Genomic DNA, 9706 nt, shown 5'->3' with positions numbered 1-9706 from the left:
AACGAATCGTTCGGTTGTTACTCCGGTGAGGTTTGGAGATGGGTTTTAAAAGGTTTAACCGGGAGGCACAGCTCTTCTTCACCTCGTCGAAATTCAGGTTGCAGTCGAAGTTCAGGTTGCAGTCGACAGTCGGGGAATACGGTTGTTGTAGATTTTGATTCCCGAGTTGCAACCTTGGTGTTTGTGACTGCATTCCACCATGTGACCACTCTTTTGCGTCGAAAGTCGAAAACCTCGTTCGACAGTCCATTTACCGATAGCATTGGTAGCTGCCTGGAACTTGATGCGTGGTGCCCTGTGCGTGTTCCCCACCACTACCAAAAGAATGTCGTCCGCATACGTGAATACGAATACTGTAGTACCCGGAACAGGCTGTTCATCGCTATCAGGAAGACGGTGACGGCTAAGATGGAACCTTGAGGTACACCAGTTTCTTCATGAATGCGCCTGGAGCTGGTGCTCCCAATTTTTACCTCAAAGGTCCCGTTTGTCGCGAAGTTTTTCACAAAGTGCAGCAGGTTGCCGTCTACCCCCCAGTCAGCCAGTGTTTTAAGAACTATTGGAACCCAGGTTCGGGTGTACGCCTTCTCTAGATCCAGGGCTACCATCACCAGATGCTGTCGATTTTTTTCTGGCTTCAACAGTGCCCATCCCCGATCGAAAGGCAAATTGTCAGCAGTCCATCTTCCTGTTTTCGGTTAAGTAGGTGACGGAAGTCGTTTCGCCATCCTCTCTAGGGTCTTGGACGTACAGGAGGTCAAGGATATTGGCCGATATCCTTTCACGGAGCAGCTGTTCTGGCCGACTTTGGGAATGGGGATTACAATACAATGTCTCCATTCCGCTGGGAAGTCGTGCTTCAACCAGAGATCATTAAAGATGGCGAGAAAAGTGGTTTGACCTAACGGAGACAGCTGCTCGATCATCTTATAACCGAGTTCTTCGACGGAGAAGCGTTTACAACACTATACGCGGGACGCGACAGGACACAACACTTATTGTTCTTACAAACGTAAAAAGGATGGTAAATTTACCTTTTTAAGTCGACCAGTTTCGGGCTCGATGTTGCCCTATGTACTAGTGTAGCACGCGTCGAAGAGAAGTGAGGTCATGTTCTGTTTCGTCAAGTTGAATAAAGATGATGCAATCGGAGCTTCAAATTCATTAATAAGCGATGGCTTAGCAGTGTGAATGAACATGTATTCCCATACATCAAGATGGGAAGCCTTTCTGACAAACTTTTTGATTTTCGCGTTGTCCCGTTGTCAATTTGATGATTTAGCCCCGTAGAGTGAGCTGCCACACTTGATTCATTAGGCCACTTATTTTCCACGGCGTTTCTGTGCTCACTTAATCGTACTTTCAGTTTCCGACAGGTTTGACCAACAAAAACAGCCGGACAAGATTTGTTCGGAATCTCGTAGATACCGGACTTTTCATCCGACGGGATCTTGTCCTTGGGGGAACACAGGAGATCTTTCAGCATATGGACGCTCTTGTACGCTGTTTAAAAGCCGTGTTTCTTCAGGATCCTTCGAATGGCAATGGCAAAACGGGAGACTGATTCTTTGAATGTCTTCTTTTTGTGATTGAAGCGTGGTTGCGTTTTGGCGGTGTTTCTTTCTCTCATGTTTCCCGAGAATCTCATTTATGAACCCTTCGTTATAACCGTTCAGAAAGGCAGCCTCGTGGATTTTCTTCCTTTTTGCTTCGAATTCGGTTTTTTCCATTGGAATGTTGAAAAGGCGGTGAGACATTGAATGGAAGGCAGCTTGCTTCTGTGCTCCGGAATAGTTGGAGTCGGATGTTATGTACCGATCCGTGGAGGTCGGCTTTCGGTAAATGTCAAATTCCAGAGTGTTGTCTCCTTTTCTTGTTACCATTAGATCCAAGAAAGGGAGTTTTCCATCCGACTCATTTTCGACCGTAAATTGTATCGTACTATGCCGAGAATTTAACAAAATCAAATTTGATTTTGTCCAGGAAGCCGGCCCAACTGTCTAGTTTGGCCCGTCTCTCTAGTGTCCTCATCCTTATGTGCTGCGCTCGGTACCTGTTCATTGCCATTTCTTTCTCCGGGCCATCGTGCCGGGTTCGTTTTTCCGCACGCAGGAACTTCCTCCGTGCGTTGCGTTGCGGTGCGTTGAGGATGATTGAAATCAGATAATAGTTGCTTCCGTGTAAGTCGTCTGCTTTATTCCACCCCAGTTTACCTACCAAATCAATGCTGGCTGCGGGAATGTCAATGGCTGAACTGCTTCGATTTCGACAGAAGGTGTCCGTACCGTCCAAGCTCTCAAACAGCTCTAGCAGCTTGCGTCTAAAATCCTGGATCTTGTCACATGGTAGGTAAACGGAGGCGATAACTACCGGAATTGGAGATTCTATTCTGGCCGCAATTATCGGTAGGTCGGTGTTGATTTGCTTGCGTTGTAATACGGAGCCCAACATTGTGTACCAGTGGTATCTACCACCGAGGTTCTTCTGGACTTTCGTTGGAGATACACTGTTTATTTCTTGAAGAGCGATGACTGAAGGACACAGTTCCCGGTCTAGGATCTCCAACTCTCCAAGGTTATTATACAAACCATTGACATTCCAATGCAGGACCAGGTTTGTTGAACTGGTGATTGTTAGACTGATTACGTTTGAATTCATATTGGAAGCTTCGACTGCTGTGAAGCCTCGATGTCCTTCTAGATTATGATTTAGTTGTAGCGTTGCGCATAGTTCATGGTTCATCCTCCTCAATAATAATAATGCATTTGCTTGTATCCCGCCATCTCGACGTCCTAATCCTCGCGAATCCTCGTAAGACCTATAAGGGACCATAGTGTTCTTCGTGCGTGGTCGAAGTGAAGGTCATACTAACGGAATCCATGCGCTGAAACGCGTATTCTCATGGCTCTAGTTTTAATCCGATATCATAGCCGAACCTCAATATCCGCGGAAAATTGACTACGAGAGTTTTTGGAGAGGGAAATTTGAAATATCCGGAAAAATACCCAATCGATGTGAGGGAATTAATTTTCGAAGGGAAGTTACCACATCCACAGCTTCCATACACCAATCATCGTAGGTAGTTTTCAATGGAACAGTGCACCGTAAGTTTCTGTTTCAGAAATACAATTATAAAAAATATAATAAATCCCTGGATCCGCGCACATATTCTAGAAACTTTAGTAAATGAAAATAAAAACATTTTGAAACCGTCCTGCGTTAATACTCCCTTATCTTGGGGACAAAACGAGTTTACAGCTTTAAGACAATTAATAATAAAAGACAATTAAAGAATTATTCTGCTTTAAGACACAGTTTTTCATAGTAGGCGACCAAACAGGTCCATAAATTGAACAATACTTATTGAAAATCATATACATCAGAACTATTTCAACGTTGGAGCTTTGCACATTTAATATTCTTATTAATTCAAAATGTAGCTATGATATGATTTTATTTGTAAACTAGGCCCTCGCCCAGATCAAGAGTTTAATCCAAGTTTCTGAAATACTAATAGTAAAACAATGGTTGGGAAATACCACTTTATTTCACATGATAATGATAATGATTATGGTTGAACATAATCGCGTTTCAAGCCGTATTCGCTCCTTTATCCTTATATCACCCTGGCTGTAGGATATGTCAATTCTTATTTGGGTTCTTCAGCAAGATGTATCTTCACAGAAAAATCTCATTACGCTCACATGAAAAGAAGTGCTAAATTCTCTCACAGGTGTCTAGGAATTGTTTCCTCTCCGACCCTACTCCCATTCTGAGTTTCGAATGTTTTCGCTGCTACTTCTGACAGTGGGGTGTACATTAGTATCAGACATCCTTCGTTATTGAATTTCCATCATATGATGATCCCGCAAGTATTAAATCTCGTTCCGTATATACTTTAGAATATCGATCAACAATACATCGACCTGTAGTGCAACCCAAGTAGCGACAACTATCCAAGAATTAACATATTATTATCGGTCAACCTTAGCAGGAAGTGAATAGGCCCAATTATGAAAAAAACGGATATAAAATGTTGTGTTGATTGATTTGGAATTTGGAATGTTTTCTTAAATACTTCGAGAAGTGCTTATTCCAACACTGCCAATCTAACATTTGTTGTTATCATGATAAATCAGTGCGTTGAACTATAATAGTAATCCTGATGCAAATAAAGTTAGAAAAAAAAGTAGTGTCTGTGATATCAGGAAGTGAAGAATACTTAAAAGTATTACATCTCAGTGGTACATCACACGTGAAACGTAGAGCCGCCGGGTGAGGACACGTGGAGAGCCCAGAGCAAAAAAGAGAGTAAAATCATCTGTTTTACTTGCAACTAGAGCAGCTCCACATTGACCTCCAGTTCTTCATCAATTATCTTCTCTGCAGCATTCAGCGGAACAGTGAAGAGAATATTCAAATTATTCTCTATCGTCGATTGCCACTCGTCCTTACCATTCAGCTGTTTCATGATATGTCACAAAATCCGCGTGTTTCCAAATTTCATCAAAATAGAATATACCCTGCAGGGAAACTGTATGCGTGACTTTATCAAAATTTATACCATTCTGTTCACTCTCACACTTCCAAGGCCGTCCGTTTGTTATTGTTTGCCTGCGTAGATGCATAAATAACCTACCTACATTTATAGAAAGGTAAGATTTAAATAAGAACCACCGCACTACAGTTTATTCAAATCGAATTGTTGGCACCATCACAGTTATACTATGCATTTCAATTGGTTTACCAAGAGTTTAAACATTTTACAACTATACCGTTTAATTTTCCTCACAATCATATGAATCGATACAAAATGAATATTGGGGTATTTTTAATGAAAATTAATTCGTACAATTTTTCTCAGAAACTTATAAATTGTATACAAAATTAATATTTCCTTTTTTATGAAAAAGTGGTAAGAGAAGTACTATAAATTTTCTATTAAACCAGAAATATCACAAGAAACAGAACTTCTTCGAAAAGGTACATATAATTATTTACAATTATTGACCTCGTTAAGGTAATATTTAACAATTGTCAAACAATCTTAAACGACCCTAAGAGACGAATGAACTCTCAGAGTTTAAAGTCTCTCTAATTCAATACCTTCCTTCCTTCTTAAACGACGAGAAAACACATTGTTAGTTTTTTAGTTGGCATAACACTTTAATTTAATTATTCATGATAAGGATAATGATGGCTCAAAGACTAATAAGTTCCATATGTTGTCTATCAATATATTGATAGAACATTTAAAATATGCTTCATTTCGCACTGAGTTAACTGAATAACGAACTACGAAATTCCATTCATAAAATTCGATATATTGAACCGATGTATCCTACACAATATTATGACTAGCGGCAAAACATGGAATCACTTTAGCTCGACTTCTAATTGTCTGTGATTTTCGAAATTTTGGCAGGAATGTAACACCAACAGGTTCTACTTAAATTTCCATTTTTTTAGAGTTCCTGTTTACTCCGAAATGCACCTAGTATATTCGTTTTGCAGCATTGTGCTCCCGTGGTCGAGTGGTTAACGTCAAACCTAACATGCCTGGTTGTTTGGGCTCGATTCCCATTCTGGTCGGAGGAAATATTCGTCAAAAAAATTTCCTCCGTCTTGCACTGTGGTGACCAGGGTTGCCATAATAAAATCTGTGTTTTTGGTATTAAAAATCTTTTAATCTTAGTTTTTTTTTATCAAATAATCTGTATTGATATCTGTATTGAATTTATAAGTCCATTTTTGAGGCAAAATCTTAGCTTTAGTATCATTGATTGCCATAGTTATCATTGGTTCGACATGTTGAAGTTATTCGTCGTTCAACTATTCGACGATTCGGCGGATGACACCTAAACACAGATACAGGTTCAAAACCGGCGTAAATTTTATGTGGCTTTCTCAGATGCTGTCCAAAATCTTTAAAGTTTGATCTTGCTACCTTTGATTTTATTTATTGTTATGAGCATAAATTATTCTGGTTCCCAAATTGAGCTGCGTGAGTTCGGGTGTATCAGTTTTTCTAGTTCAACTAGATAAGCAATAGCAAAACGTAGTTCAAAAACAGTAATTTTTTTCAGTGAGAACCATCATGATGTGGACAACTCAGTATTGTGAATGGATTGTGCTTCTATATTTCCTGAATTGAATTAATGTCATTTATTCGCTTTGGGTTGTATAATGCAAAAATGTAGAAGGCAATTTATTTTCCTAGAAAGTATACCAATGTTATAATATGTTTTAGATTACACCTTGCGGTATACGCAATATGGGAAATATTTTGGAAATTAAAAACACTATTTTCTGTGCTATTTTAACATTCGAATAGTTGGTAATTTTAATTATATTGCAATAGATTCTTAGAGAGTGTATAAATCGATTGGTACAAAAATAGCATGAATCCATCATGAAATGTCTGAGCAAAAAGCTCTCAAAATTGGAAACTTTTTGTGACACGTTCGATTTTTTTTTTTAGCTTTTGCCCTCTATATGTATCGGAAACGCAATCCTACGTCAAAACGTGTCGATGGTTAAGATATTTTAATCCTTAAAACAAGAACTTTAAAAGTCATTTCAAAATTCACATTCACTGTGACTTAGTAAGAAACGAATAATTAGTTATTCAATACAACGCTAGATTTTTTTCAAAAATTTTTGCCTCATGAACATGAGAAAGCAGGATATTGCGATACATGTAAATGTCAAAAACAGAAACTCTTATTACAGCTGATTCAAAGGCTAATTAAATAAAATAGCTGAGAAGCGGAAAAATATTATTGACATCAAGTTATAACTAATATTGAAACATCATTTTTAGAAATCTGTATATTCCGTATGAAACCCAAAAAATGTGTAATCTGTGGTTTCAGATTCTTGATTTCTAAAGTAGTTATGGTAAACCTGGTGGTTACGCGTATTCTAGAGCCTACCACTCAGAATGCATTCAAGGCGTGTAATTTGGCATAGCAATCTCAACTAAGTACTAATGAAAATGACGCAAGTAGTACTACATTGAGAAGGTGAAGTTTCTCTAGGAACGTTAGTGTCATTTAAAAAGAAGAAGAAGCATTGTCAAACATCGAAACTAAAACTAATTCATTCAATTCACTAATTTGGGGGTCTCCGTAGCCACATTGGTTGCGCGTTCGCTTAGTAAGCGATCGATCGTGAGTTCAAAACTCAGGGCCCTCATTGACCATCTTTGTGTTGTTACAGAATAGCTACGTCCACGCAACAATCATCAGCGATGGAGATCGATCCACGGTCGAAATAAGATCGATTCATCCATACAACTGCTCTGCTCTGCCAGACACATCGGGCTACTGTTCTATAAATAACTCAACAATGATCAAACAACTGTCTCCGCTGTCCGGTGGTCCAACTGGATAATGGAAGAACAGAAAGAATACCCTTACGCCTAAATGGCTACTGTGTGAATGTACCATATGTAATGGAATAGAAGGAATACTGGCGAATGGCAACTGTGTAATGTGCTAATTATAGATATGATAACCATGTGACATGTACATGATTAAAATTCGGCTCTGTTACAGCTAAAATGCTAATGAGCCTTAAATAAATAAATGGGATAAAAAAAAATTCACTAATTTAGTTTGATCCTCATTTTTTGATATTATCTATTGAGAATTGATTGTGTTGCAGAAGTGTCTTTATTCTATCATATTTTCCGTATTTTTCTTTATTCTATGCCGGGTCAGCTAGTGTGTTATAAAGACCCCGTTCGATTTTGGCAACACGCCCGAATATTTTGTGTTGCCAAAATCGAACGGTTCTTTTCATAACTTTTTTAAAACTTTTTAGTGGTTAAAAATATTTTGGGATCAATACAAAATTATATGAAGCGAATATTTTAGTTTTTGCTCTCCTCGGGTACACCATGGTATACACCGAAGAGTCTACTGCTCCGGGGCTAAGGATGACAAAATATAGAATAACCTTTATGCCATGCGTAAATGCTACGGGTATTCACAAATTGCCTATGTTTATAATTGGAAAAACTAAGAACCCTCAGGGCTTTCAAGAACATTCAAACTTCTGTTGAATATACTGCTTCGAAAAATGCATGGACGACCGGCGACATATTTCAGAAGTGGTTTCACGAGTCTTTCGTACCAAATATTCGAAAATTTTCCAGTAGAGTGGGAATCGAACCAAATGCCGTTCTTCTTCATGACAATTATACGGTCCATCATTTCAAACATGAGCTGATTTCGGATGACGACTTGATAGAGGTAAAGTTTCTACCGCCAAATGGTGATTCAACGATCTTGGAAAAAATATAGTCTGGATAGTTGGAACTGCTGCAGGAAGACGACGTTCCTTTGCGTATATTGTTCAATTCCCAAGTGGACTTCGACACAGTGGAAACAACGGAATACCCCGAGGAAGTATTTTGCGTTGATGAATACTCAGACGCGAAAATCATCGCTCTGGTACTGAATAAGGACGACAAAGGCTGCGACGACATAGAGGAAGAAGGAGATGACGAACATTTCTTGGATAAACGAGGGGACGAAGATTCGATGTTGGTGAACATTATACTTTCAGGTCCAGCATTGACCCGCACCCACCAAGTCACTCTAGAACTTTCCCGGGTAAACGAATGGGCTGAGGACAAACACTTCGAGATGGCTGATATGGAGCACGTCAGAAAGATTCGTATTGGTGCGCTGCAGACGTGCTTGGATGAATAAATCTGTGACGAAACATTTCCGAAAACAATGTTGTTTATCATGAATTGAGATATAGTTTGCATTATTTTAAAAGGCAACCAACAATTACTTGAATAAAGATGGAATAAGAGAAAATTAATTTTTCAATATATATTTTTTAAGGACAAGGTCGTTGAAAACTACAAATGGCTGCCTCTGAAATTTTTACCATGTCATCTAGCATTTTTTGAGGCACACATCTCAACAAATTCAAACGTCTCATCCCTGAAATTGTTATTCCACTCATAACTTGCATAACTTGCATAAGTTATTCCACTCATAACTTGCTGCAGTACAGCATACATGGATTAACAATTTCAGGTAACCATATCAATGTCTGTGAACGCTGCTCGCTCTCAGCTCTCTAGAGCACTGAGAGCAAAAGGCAGACAATCGGATATCCCCGTCCGGGATATCTTAGGTAGCCGTGATCCTGATCTTCTGCTTCATCTATACCTGTTCCTCAGAAACGCCGATGTCAACGTTTAATGATGTTTCCTTCGTTGTGTCCCTGTTTCGTATCCCTCCTATCCGATCTATAAACTTTTACTTAGTCGCGGCAATACATACACACACTCTTTACAGATACACGGGCCAAAGGTTGTGCAGTCCACTGATGATTCAACAAAAGCCAAAGGTTGTACCGCTCATGACAACTCTACACGAGCTGATGATTGCGCCGGCTAGTGACCATTCTATCCTGGATTCCTCGAGAAGACGCACCACGCTAGATATGGGGTACAGACTAGGGGGGCGTTGCTGATTAATGGTCAGCTGCATCTCAATAGGAAGTATCCCGTGTCGGGCACAGGTACAGATCATTGAAGACAGCAACATCACAATTACGAAAACACTTGTAATACTAACCTCGAGCCAACCGCGAGTAATCGGTTACATATTACTAACATAGTTATAAGGCAAACATTGTCGAAATATTGAACTCCCGGCCCCGTCAGGTTGACGCCATA

General features: G+C 39.4%; 1 protein-coding gene across 2 annotated transcripts in view; it reads left to right on the top strand.

Moving 5' to 3' along the window:
- Positions 1-3833: 3833 nt before the first annotated feature.
- The window catches only part of LOC129776135 (dynein light chain 1, cytoplasmic), a 41845-nt gene continuing 35972 nt past the window's right edge, over positions 3834-9706 (top strand). The window contains exons 1-2 of one of the 2 annotated variants that reach the window (XM_055781571.1): positions 3834-4311; positions 4390-4655. The gene's annotated coding sequence lies outside the window, so the exon portion shown is untranslated. Of the gene's footprint in view, positions 4656-9706 lie in introns of both variants that reach the window. The other variant, XM_055781570.1, reaches the window with a different exon arrangement.

This window comes from Toxorhynchites rutilus, chromosome 3, assembly GCF_029784135.1.
Source record: "Toxorhynchites rutilus septentrionalis strain SRP chromosome 3, ASM2978413v1, whole genome shotgun sequence".
In the NCBI taxonomy this organism is placed as follows: domain Eukaryota; kingdom Metazoa; phylum Arthropoda; class Insecta; order Diptera; family Culicidae; genus Toxorhynchites; species Toxorhynchites rutilus.
The sequence above is the reverse complement of the archived record's forward strand: the minus strand, read 5'-3'. Positions and strand labels throughout refer to the sequence as shown.